Source organism: Acipenser ruthenus, chromosome 5, assembly GCF_902713425.1.
Source record: "Acipenser ruthenus chromosome 5, fAciRut3.2 maternal haplotype, whole genome shotgun sequence".
In the NCBI taxonomy this organism is placed as follows: Eukaryota; Metazoa; Chordata; class Actinopteri; order Acipenseriformes; family Acipenseridae; genus Acipenser; species Acipenser ruthenus.
In genome coordinates, this window is record NC_081193.1 from 43,379,246 (window position 1) to 43,391,308 (window position 12,063).

Sequence of the window (12,063 nt, forward strand, 5' to 3'; positions counted from 1 at the left end):
GTGTTGTTAAGAGTCATGAGCATGTGCCCAACTTGTAAAGTTAAAAAAAAAACATATCATATGCTAGGATCACCACACACAAGATAATAGCTAAATATTCCCAGCATCCACAGTGTATGGGTCTGGAGAAGTTCAGAGCTCCGGACAGGGTGAAAAGGTAGTTGCAGAGACATAGGGGCTATGGTCATACCACTCAGAAATGTTTATAACATTTTTGGTGGCAGCTGACATCTGACTAATTAATTTAGTGATGCTGACTTACAATGCCAACTCTGGTGATTTGCTTTAATTGACCTTAAACTGTAATCCATACAGTGTTACAACCCATACAGTAATTATGTTTTGCCATACAGGCACTGATGAGCAAAGGGAAGTCTGCAGTCTTGAAGAAAAATAAACCTCTGGTCTACAGAGTTTTTATTATTATTATTATTATTATTATTATTTCTTAGCAGACGCCCTTATCCAGGGCGACTTACAATTGTTACAAGATATCACATTATTTTTACATACAATTACCCATTTATACAGTTGGGTTTTTTTTCTGGAGCAATCTAGGTAAAGTACGTTGCTCAAGGGTACAGCAGCAGTGTCCTCCACCTGGGATTGAACCAACAACCCTCCAGTCAAGAGTCCAGAGCCCTAACCACTACTCCACACTGGCACATTGACTACTTAAAACAAAACTCAATTTAAGTGATATATATTTTGTTTCAATTGTGTTATTATTGGCTTTCTGGTATTGTGTTTATTTTTTAACAAGGCAAAAATGTATCTTATAAAGTTAGCAAACAAAATATGAACAACCCAACCACCCTTATCCTGCACTACAAACAGTTGCCTTTTAAATATAACCTTTCTATCAGAAATCAGCATGCACTGGCTTCTTAAATACTGCAGTAAAATGTTGTTGTCCGTGTGTGTATAATATATTGTAATGAAGTTGCCCCTTTTGTAGTGATTAAGGTGGACTGCGGCTCTGGGTCTCAGCCTGGCGTGACGGTCCCCCTCTTCTTGGAGGGGGTGGAGCACAGCACTGAGTCTCAGCCTGGTGCTGCTGTGGTACCTTCTCCCCCGGACTCGCAAGAAAAAGCTGCAGAGGAGCTGTGTGCAGCGGCAGAAAAAAAAGTCAAAATAAATGTTAAAGTAGGGATGAAGAGATGGATGAGGAAGACGGAGGAGAGGTCTCGGACTGCTCGGTGCTTTTCGAGATCCTTGACAGCCAGGACCCGAAGGAAAAACTGTACACTGTAGAGAGATAAACAGTTTTTTAGACATCACCAAAGGCGAGTGTAATGTCGATCTCATGCAATTCTTTCCCAATCTTAAATTGTTCCTGTAGAAAAGCCACTTTAAGAGAAATTGACCACCCAAAGCAGTACAGGCTTAAAAAAAATTGTACAAATAGTCAGGATAATAAACTAGGCAAAATGCAGCACCTTCCTGTCGGGCAGCCAGGATGAGGGTACCCCTCCTGTCATGCCTGAGGGGCTGGAATGTAACAGAGCAGGCATTAAAGTGCTGAGGTGCACCTCGGAACAGAGAATTACATGAGGAAGGAAGGCCTGCTGGACAGGTGAGGGGGCGGCTGCAGAGGTGGAAGGGACTGCTGGCCCAACTGTCCTTCAAGGGCCAGGTGCTGGTCATTAACAATCTGGTGGCTTCTAGGATGTGGCACGGGCTGGTGTGCCTGGACCCACCCCGGGGCCTGGTGGAGGAGATCCAGAGAGTGCTGCTGGTTATTTTGGAGCGGGAGACACAATTTGAAGCCAACGGCATTCATCTGTGGGGAGTACAGGGGCTGGTCAGCATTGCCAGCAGGGTGGCAGCCTTCAGGCTGCAGGCGGTTCAGAGACTCCTGTACACCTTGTTTCCTCCTAAATAGAGTCGGGGGGCTGGGGTTAAGAAAATGCCTGTTTTTAATTGAGAACACCAGTTTGGGTAAAGCAGGACTTCCCACATTTTATCAACGTATTTTAAATGCCTGGTGGCTGGTGAGGGTGGAGAGGGATGATGGGCCCCTGACAAGGCAGTCCCTGTTTGAGGAGCCCCTATTTTTTAATCCACTCTTTCCAGTTAAGTTCCTCCAGTCGATGATGCCCTGTGCCAGTTTTTTAAAAGCAAGTGTGCCCAGGGTGTTCCACCTGTTAAACCTTGGGCTCTCCTGCTGGCTAACCTCCTCCCAGCTAGCTGCACAGCTGGGCTGGCACTCAGAGAGACTGATGGGTGAGCTGAGGGGCTGCCTCTCCCCGCGGGTCAAGGAGGTCCTGAGGAAGGAGCTGTCCAGAGGCACAGAGCAGAGACAGCTTTCCTTATTCCCAGGTGAGATGAGGAAGAAGAGGGGCATAAAGAGAATGGAGGAACCTTACTTAATGTGCACAGCATGAAGGAAATTATCTTTCACACAATGCATAGCAAAACTATATACAAATTGTGTGTTAAAGCCATGGAGTATAGTAGGCTAAGAGATCTGGTAGACTCCAAGTGGAGCGCTTACCTGTGTGTGGAGGAGGGGCGGAGGCCAGTGTGGAGGGTGCTCTACAAGACACCCCTCACAAACAGAGTGGGGGACCTGCAGTGGAGCATTCTCCACTGCATTGTGTCCACAGGCAAGTTTCTGCATAGAGTGGACCCCAGCATTAGTGCGCAGTGCTCTTTCTGCTCAGCAGAGGAAACTTTTTTTCATGCCTACAGTGAGTTTATTGCAGGGAATCTTGAACGATTTAGGGGTTGTTTTTAGTAAGGAGGTTTTTATTCTGGGGGTTCTGTATAGTTTTAAAATGAAAAGCAGGTGTGTTTTAGCAAATTTATTAATTGGACAGGCAAAATTGGCCATTTTAAAGACTAGGAAAAATCAACTTTGTGGATCTGGACTGACCAGTGTGGTGGTTCAGTTCAGGGTACTCGTGGTCAGCCAGATCAGAGTAGAGTTTGAGTATTTTAAACTGGTCAGTAACCTGGAGAGCTTCCAGGAGAGGTGGTGTGTGGAAGACGCCTTGTGTGCTGTGAGTGAGGAGGGTGAACTCTGATCCCTGGAGGCAGCAAGAGTCTTAATTTTGTTGTGTTTTACCTTTAATGGATTTTAATTGGAATGATTAATAAAGGATCTTACAAGTCAAAAGCCCTCTCTCTCTAATTCTCCCTCAGCTACACATTTCCCCCATTGTGTTTTTAAAGGTCAGACAATTATTGAATTAACCCACACGTTCTTCATTGTCGTTTGTGATGGGGTGCCAGCTCGCTCCTATAATTTGTGTTTGTTATTGTTATTTTTACTGTTGTTTTCTTAGAATTCTTGTTTGTTTTGGATTGGCAGGGAGGGGGTTAAATTCCTCCCTGTAAAAGACATGTGAGAATGTGGCTGGAGCCTTAAGTGTTTAATTGTTAATTATTAGTTAATTGGGCTCCAGCCACAGACTATAAAAGGCAGGTGAAACCCTTTGTGTGGGAGGTGTTTTTTTTGGGTGAGTTTGTTTGTTGGTGTGCTGTGCTGTTTAGTTTTTGGAGAAAGAAACTGTAGTGAAGGCTAATGCCCAGCCTACATTTCTGTATTTTGTTTAAACCTTTTGTTTGGGCCCTTGTGCCTATTTATTTGATTATTTTTTGTTTAATAAAGATCATTATTTTGCCCCTTCCACTGTCTCTGAGCTTCAAACCTCTGTCATCCTGCCACATCGTTATTCAGTTTTTCTTTTTTCTCCCTCTTGTGGAGGATTATGGGATTACAGAAGGAGCTGGAGGAAGCAGTGGGGTAGAAGTGGAAACTCTTGAGCGAGTTTACAGATGATTTATTACATTACTGGTTTAGTTTTATAGTAAATAGTCTATTTATTTGTTTGTTTGTTTGTTGAATTTTCCGTAGCTGTATTGTGCTGACTGTGGGTCAGCTCAGCCACAGCTATGGCAGGTCTGACTCGCCAGCATGGTTGTTGTTGTGATCCCGACAGCACGGTGTTGGTGGAGGAATGAATAAAGGTTTAGTTATTTTTTTCAGCAAAACACAAGCTGTAGATGTGCTGGTTCAGGAGGGGTTTTGTGGTAAAGGGAAGTCTGGTGATGGTCTCCCTGCTAGCTACACCTGTAACTAAGGTGATTATGTCTAATGTGCCCCCTTTCCTATTGAATGAGTTGCTGGAAAGGGAGCTTTTGAGGTATGGAAAATTAACATCCGATTAGATCCATACCATTAGGATCCCAAAACTAAAACATGTCCTATCATTTAGAAGGCAGGTGTTCATTTTATTAAATAATCCTTAATGCGGATATTGATGTAGCCTGCACATTTATTGTGGAAGGAAGCAAATGTGTTGTGTTTGCTAGTACTAACACAATGCACTGTTTTAAATGTGGAGCTCAGCAGCACCAGTGTAAAAGTTGCCTGAAAAGAGAGGCTGAGACTGAGGAGGAACATGGAAAAACTGGCAGGGAGGAGGTCAGGGATGATTGGAGAGAGCAGGAGGAAGAGACGCATCAGCGAGAGTCACCGGCAGGGTCAGGAGAACAAACTGAGACAAGAACACAGACAGCAGAAACCGCTGATAATCAAGAATTCACTGTGATGGAGAAAAAATATTATAAATATATGTGACAGAAATAGAATGATTCTTGGTGGTAAATCTCCATCCCGACCTGTGAAGGTGCTAAGTACAAGGATCATAGTACCCTGGACCGGATGGCCTGACAATTCATTTCCAGGTTTAAAAGGAAGTTGGTCATCTAGAAAGGGGATGGAACTCCGTTGTTTACTCATTGACCCAGAAGGGAAATGATGTGGCAGCTGCGGATTGGAGGAGCGGCTACAATCGTTTACCAAGGGGTCATGAGTGACGGTACAAAAAGGGGACAGAGAGACGTGATCTGTTCCTTTGTTGATGGTTTTGTTACGAAACCAGGAAGGACCAAACTGTATTGTATCGTGAGTGTTTTGTTTGTTTTGTCGTGTCTAACTGTTTGCTTGTGTCACTGTTAGATGGGTGACACGATCCGGAGCTGTCGCCAGGGGCCAGAACAAAACCAGACAACACTGCACGAGCAGCACGAGCACTACAGCACTGTGACTGTGACTGTGTTTGTACATTGTGTGTGTTTTATAGCGTGTTATTATTTACGGGACTGCAACCCTTTATAACTACTGTGTAATACACATTTCTGCCTGGTGATCAGACCATCTGGATTATAAATAAACAAACCATTTCACCCGTACTTTGTTGTCTGTTTGTTTCAATTGATCACTGCACCTGCTCTCCACCTGCATATCACTTACCACTTTGCCACAATATATTAAAAAAATAGTTAAAGCTGTTAGGAGGAGATGGACGAGGCAGAAGAAGGAGAGGTCTCAGACTCCTGGCTGTTCTCCGACATTCCTGACAACCAAACTGCCAGAAAAAAAATTGTACTCAGCCAACCAATTAAGTGAGTTTTTGGATCTAACGAAAGGTAGGAGAGGTGTAGATATAAAACAGGCGTTTCCAGACTTGAAATTGTTTTTGAATTCTGTATATGAAGCCCTTAAGAAAGCTACAGTAAAAGAAATAGATCAACCAAAGTGGTACAGACTGAAGAAATTAATGCAAACATTTAAGAAAACGTTAAATCAGAATATATATATATGAAACCTGCCTGTCATGGAGCTGGCAGGAGTGACCCTCCTCTTCTGTTCCAGGTTCTGAGGTGGGGCAGAACAGGGATGAAGGTGCTGGGAGTGTTCCTTGGTGGAGATAATTATATGGAGCAGAATTGTGAGGGCTTGATTGACAAGGTGAAGGGCCATCTGGGTCAGTGGCAGGGGCTGTTGGCTCAGCTGTCCTATAGAGGGAGGGTCCTGGTCTTTAACAATCTGGTTGCCTCAATGCTATGACACAGGTTGGTGTGTCTGGACGCTCCGAGAGACTTGATAACCAGCCTTCAGAAGCTCCTTGTGGAGTTTGTCTGGGGAGGGAATCACTGGCTGAAGCCAGCTGTGCGCTACCTCCCCCGGGATGAGGGGGTGCAAGGGCTGGTCAGCATCACTGGCAGGGTGGCAGCTTTTCCCTTACTTACAATGCAGAGACTCCTGTGCACTGGGGAGGAGGCTCACTGGAAGTAGCTTGCCTGCTTTTTTAAGTAGATGGGCTGGGGTTTAAAAATTACCTGTTTTTAATTAACCACTGTGCTCTGGACAGTCCTGACCTGCCATCTTTTTATCAAAGTGTTTTACAGACCTGGATGACAGTGAGTATGGAAGAGCGGAAGCGACACTGACAGCCCAGAGGTTGCTAGAAGAGCCCTTCCTCTTCAATCCCCTCCTCTCATCACAGTGCCGTCAATCACAGGGTCTGGAGACCAGCTTTGTGAGGGCTGGAATCATCAGGCTGGCTCACCTGATGGCCCCTGGACTATCTTGCTGGCTCCGTGTGGCTGAGCTGGCTGCCAGGCTGGGCTGGTGCTGTGAGAGGCAGGTGGAGAGGGTGGTGAGTCAGGTTAGGAGCTGTCTCTCCCCGGGACTCAGGAAGGCTCTGAGAGAGGAGATGGCTTGAGGACAGGGGGAACAGAGACAGGGTACTGTTGTCCCAGGGCTGCTGGTGACTCCTGTATAGTTTAAGGAAGAGGAGGGGAGGAGGCATGCATTTCAGTGCATGTTCGTGTATTTGTGTATTTAAGTTACCGTTAGGTCCTAACATTTATTAGCGAAAAAAAGTTTTAGTAATTAAAAATATCTAGTTGTCTACAGTATGTGTTACCTCATCGTACGGTTTGTTCAGTAACTTGTTCACAGTGTGTGTTCATAAAGTGAAAGCCTCCTTCCTGACTTTAGAGAAGAGAGCACCGTGCCTTTGTTATTACTGTGATATGCTGAAATAAAGTTGCTGAAATAATGAGACTGCATCTAGCTGTTTGATTTCTTCAACTCATCATTCAAACCGCAGATGAGTTGCTATTGTGGATACTGTATATTGCTGCTGACAGCAAACCCTATTCTTTTTTTTTTTACTTTTATTTGCTGTACTAAACTTAAGTAGATAGATAGTACAGAGAGGAAGCAGTATAGTCTACATCGACAGACAGACAACATTCAGAGGGCGTGTACAAGAACGAAGATTTTCTTTCAACAAACAGAAAAAAGTAAAAGTAAAATACACACATATATGTATTTTTGGGCAGATTGATTTAGAAAGGTGATTAAACACAGTCTGAAAGATAAAATTCAAGGTCTTTTATCAGAGATTTAAGCCCTTGTACCGACCAATCAGGTTAAAGGAAACTCAGATCCATTTTTCTAATAACAGGACTTAAAATACAAAGAAAAAATGATGTAGTCTTGTGGTGGAGTACACCCCACCCCTGTGTGTATTTTGCGTTATGTTGTATTGTATTTGTTGTATTATGATTTAAATGTATTGTTTAGTGTTTCAAAAAACGATGCTGTATTGTTATTGTTTTACAGCATGGATGGGGTTAAAATTCCCCATCTAACTAAACTTGTGAGTAATGTGGCCATCTCCAAATTAATCAAGTAATTACCAATTGGGAGAAGGCCACATACTGTATATAAAAGCGAAGCAGCCACTCCTGTGTGGTTTGATGAGAGTTAGAGAGAGTTTGGAGAAAGGAGACAGAGAGAGTTATAAAACTAAAAGCAATTACTACTCATGCTAGCTTTACACCAGCACAGTACTTGTTTAATTATTGTCTGTTTTGTTTTGGCCAATGGGCCTTTTTGTTTGTTCAAGTATTTTATTTGTATTTTATTTTATTTGTGTTTATAATTAAACGTGCATCAGCACTTCATCCCGCAGTACTGTGTTTGCCTGATTCTTCCTGGTCTGGCATCACCACCAAGCTATCTGTGACATATTGTGTCGTGAAGTGGTAAACAGCACCTCCATGGATGCAGGCCAGGAGGAGAACATTTTTACTTTTTTTTTTGCTTTTGTGTTTTTTTTTTTTGAAAAGCAGAAAATGGGTTGGGAGGAAGAAATTGAGTGCTTGCATAACCATCAGCGGCAGCTGAAAGCCAAAGGGGCTCCGTGGTGCCTCACCTGTTTGGAGCACGGGCACCTCCCGGATGTGTGCCCCTGGGAAGATTCCTTATTGGTAAAGGCGTTCGATCGGGGTGAGGTGGAGACCACAGAGGGGGGAGCCCGAGCGTCCAGCGCCCATGAGGGCCAGAGACCATGGCCCAGAGGAGAGCCGCACCAGTCCCCAGCGTCAGAGGGAGAGCTGCACCCGTCTCCAGTGTTAGAAGGAGACTACCTGCTGCTCCCACCTCCAGCACCAGAGGGAGGCTACCTGCTGCTTCCGCCTCCAACGCCAGTGGGATACCACCAGTTGCTCCCACCTCCACCACCAGTAGAGCTGGACCTGCCGAGGGTCAACTCTTGCTGTCGCCTCCCGAGGCTCAGCTCCTGTCATCGCTTCCCACCGCTGGAAACCCAGCACACCATCGCTACATTGTTGTCAGAAGTGGAGGCGAGGCAGGTACCCCGGCACGCACCTGGAAGCTGGCACGGGAAGAGAAATGCAAACCTAGACTTGCCCAAATAATTGGCATAGGCAAAACTAGACTGGCCCAGCATCGATGTTGAAGCTTTGGACGAAACTAGACTCGCCCAAATTAATGGCATGGGCGAACCAGATTTGCCCAGCATCGATTCTGAAGCATTGGACGAAACTAGACTCGCCTGGGCTAGTCCCGAACTTCAGTGAAATCTTTTGACAAAACGGGTTTCGCCCAGTCGTCTTTTTCAAGTTCTGGGTCAATCTAGATTCGCCTGATTGGACGTGGGCGAATGCTGAAAAAAAGTGGTAACTTCGGGATTCACCCAGAAGCCCTTGGTGAAACTAGATTGGGCCGGGCAAAACTAGACTTGCCAGACCACCGGGTTTCACCCTTAACATATATACTGTAGCACTGTTCTTGAAGAAAGTTATCATTTTAAATAACTCCAGGGGAGTTCAATTGGCAAATGTCAGATTAAATGAATGCCCAGTACTTCAGTACTAATGATAATGAGGCAACTTTAATGTATGCAAAGTGCATATAATGTATTTATAATGTGCAATTGCTCATACTGTATTTAACAATAGGGAACTCTAACAAAGCAACTTGACTTGTGTCAGTTTAACCCAGAATATAGATTGTTGTTTGTACAAGACAGCCAAATGTCAACCCAGTTGTGTGATATATCAGGCTTGTCTTGAAGGAGAGAGAATAAAGGCATTGCATCTAATCAGCTCTTAACAAGGCAGAAAGGAGCCTGATTTATTAACAAATAGCACTGTGAGTCACCCACCCACAGCAACATAGATTATATGTTTACAATATTGAAGTGTTCATGGGAACTAATTTATTGAACTAAACTTATTGAATAGCTTTCATATAATGGAGCATATATTATTATTATTATCTGTTGATAGTTCTTTTTAATCAGATACTGGTATCAAATATAATGAATGATGGCCACTTATACTGCAATTAAGCAAACTACATGCAGAAAGATTTTAAATCTAATGCCTTACACTGGCTATGTTTACTTTTGGCAACCAGAACGGAACATTCTTTTTCTAGGATTTTAATGTCATTATACCACCATTATAATACTTTTCTAGATTTTTGGAAATGTGCATTTTCAAGTAAGTGCCAATGTGGTTTGGGTTAACATCATTCCATGGGTCAAAATGTATCAAATTTAAGGGACAAATTGAAGAAAAATCATCTTACTGAGACAGACATACATGTCTATTTTAATCCTGTTGCAAATCTTGTGTTAAGAAATGCTTATTGCACAGCTTTAGAACAAATAATGCAAGGGTCAATGAAACTCTGTATTTTTGTAACCTCCTCGGTCCTGAGACCAGGTTTGTTAAGAGAACGCTAAATTTGGCTGTGAAACGCCTTATTTGATTTACATGAGACCACAAAAACATACAAAATATGAGACCAATATTTGGGGCCCCGAAATATTGAACGTTCATTATTCTAAATGTTCGTATCCACAGCAGCAAGCCAAACTCTCAATCTCAAGCAGTTCAATCAATAAAGTGTTAACTTGTGGTCTTTACAATCATAGCATCAGATTCTGTGCTGGAAAGTATTTTAACACAAAGCTACGTCATGTATAATATTTACAGTCGTTATAGCCCTTTTTATGAAAAATTAATTGGTTTGGGTTTAAAAATTATATCTCTTCTACCAGACATTTTTTATATGACCTTGAAATTTATATTACCGTGAAGCGATTGATACTGATAGTCAAGTAGCATATTAATAGCACATAGTGTAGCATGTTGGTACAACTTTTGCAAAGCACATTAATAAATCTCTGTTGTGCTACATGGTAAAGATTTAACAATTTAACAATAATTTCATTTAAAGCAAGTATGACAATTAAAACAATCCTGTTACAGCAGTTGTAAACCCAGGTGGGCCAAACTTGTTGTAAACACCCCTTTCAATGCAATGCACTTTCAATTGATACTGTAGTACAGTTTTATGATGAGTGACATTTGAAATATTAGCATAGCCACTGTTATAAACCCATGTCAAAATAAAAAAGGGCATGGTCAAGTGGACATTTTTCAGGAATAACAGCACTACTATCAAAGCATGTTCAATGTTGTAAACCTAGCCATTGTTTTGACATTTGTAATACTATACAGTACCTGCAAATCAATTTTCAGACATTCTTCTAATAACTACTTTTCTATGCAGTTCTGTCACAAAGACGGCCAGAGTGGGTGGCGTCAGACCAGAAAAGGAATACACAGAGACGGTGATGGTGATGAGAAATGCTGAGTGCAATGGCTGCACTCAGCGTTTAATGACAAAATAAAAGGTTTAAACAGAAAACACGGGACACGGCACTTGACGCCAAAATAAACAGACAGACAAAACGACTAAACACTTAACAAACGGTGCACGGAGACAAACAAACACGGTGAGAACAAACACTTTACGTTTACGATTTTACACTATTTAGTTCTCCTCTCTCTCTCTCACCCGTTCTCCTCTTCCGAACACCCAACCACGACTGCATGAAAATGTGCATCTATATATACTGTTGTGCTGGGATTCAATTACTAATTAATTATTCACTTGAATCCCAGCACGTGAATTAATTCTGTGCAACCCCGTGCTCGCATATTACATTTAACCAGCACGTGAAGTGATTTGTGCTCTCCTCGTGCCTAAATACAAATCTACACTTTAAATACACGTGAAACACAGACCCGTTTATATCCCGTGTACCAATCTATACACCAACATTAACATACGCACGCAACATACAAATGCACACAGGGACGGGGCACATTGCCACATATACCCCCCCTTGTGCGCAGCACACATGGCCTCAACGGCCACCTCCCCCCTTAAAAATCCAGCAGTCCAGGACAAAGTCTCGGGCTGGGAAGGGAGGCTTCAGTGGGCCCAATGCTGGCAATGCTGTCAGCACCCCTGCCGGTAGTGGCACGGCTGACAGCATGCCGGTCCAGTCCTGCAGCGAAAAAGCTGCGGGGGCAGGTGGTCCCCCGACCTCCCCCTTCTTCGTAGCCGGCAGCTCCCTCCTGTGGGGCTCCGGCCACAAGAACTCCTGCAGCGAAACTGCTGCTGGGGAAAGTGGTCTCCAGACCTCGTCCCCCTTCTTAGTGGCCGGCAGCTCCCCTTTCTGGGGCTCCGGCCACCGTACTCCCTGCGGAGGTACGGGCAGCAGAGGCAGCTCCTGCTCCTCTGCTCCGGGCGGTGGTGGAGGCAGAGGCAGCTCCAGCTCCTCTGCTCCTGGCGGTGGTGGAGGCAGAGGCAGCTCCAGCTCCTCTGCTCCTGGCGGTGGTGGAGGCAGAGGCAGCTCCAGCTCCTCTGCTCCTTGCGGTGGTGGTGGCGGAGGCAGAGGCAGCTCCTGCGCCTCTGCTCCTGGAGGTGGTGGAGGCAGAGGCAGCTCCTGCTCCTCTGCTCCTTGCGGTGGTGGTGGCGGAGGCAGAGGCAGCTCCTGCTCCTCTGCTCCTTGCGGTGGTGGTGGCGGAGGCAGAGGCAGCTCCTGCTCCTCTGCTCCTGGAGGTGGTGGAGGCAGAGGCAGCTCCTGCTCC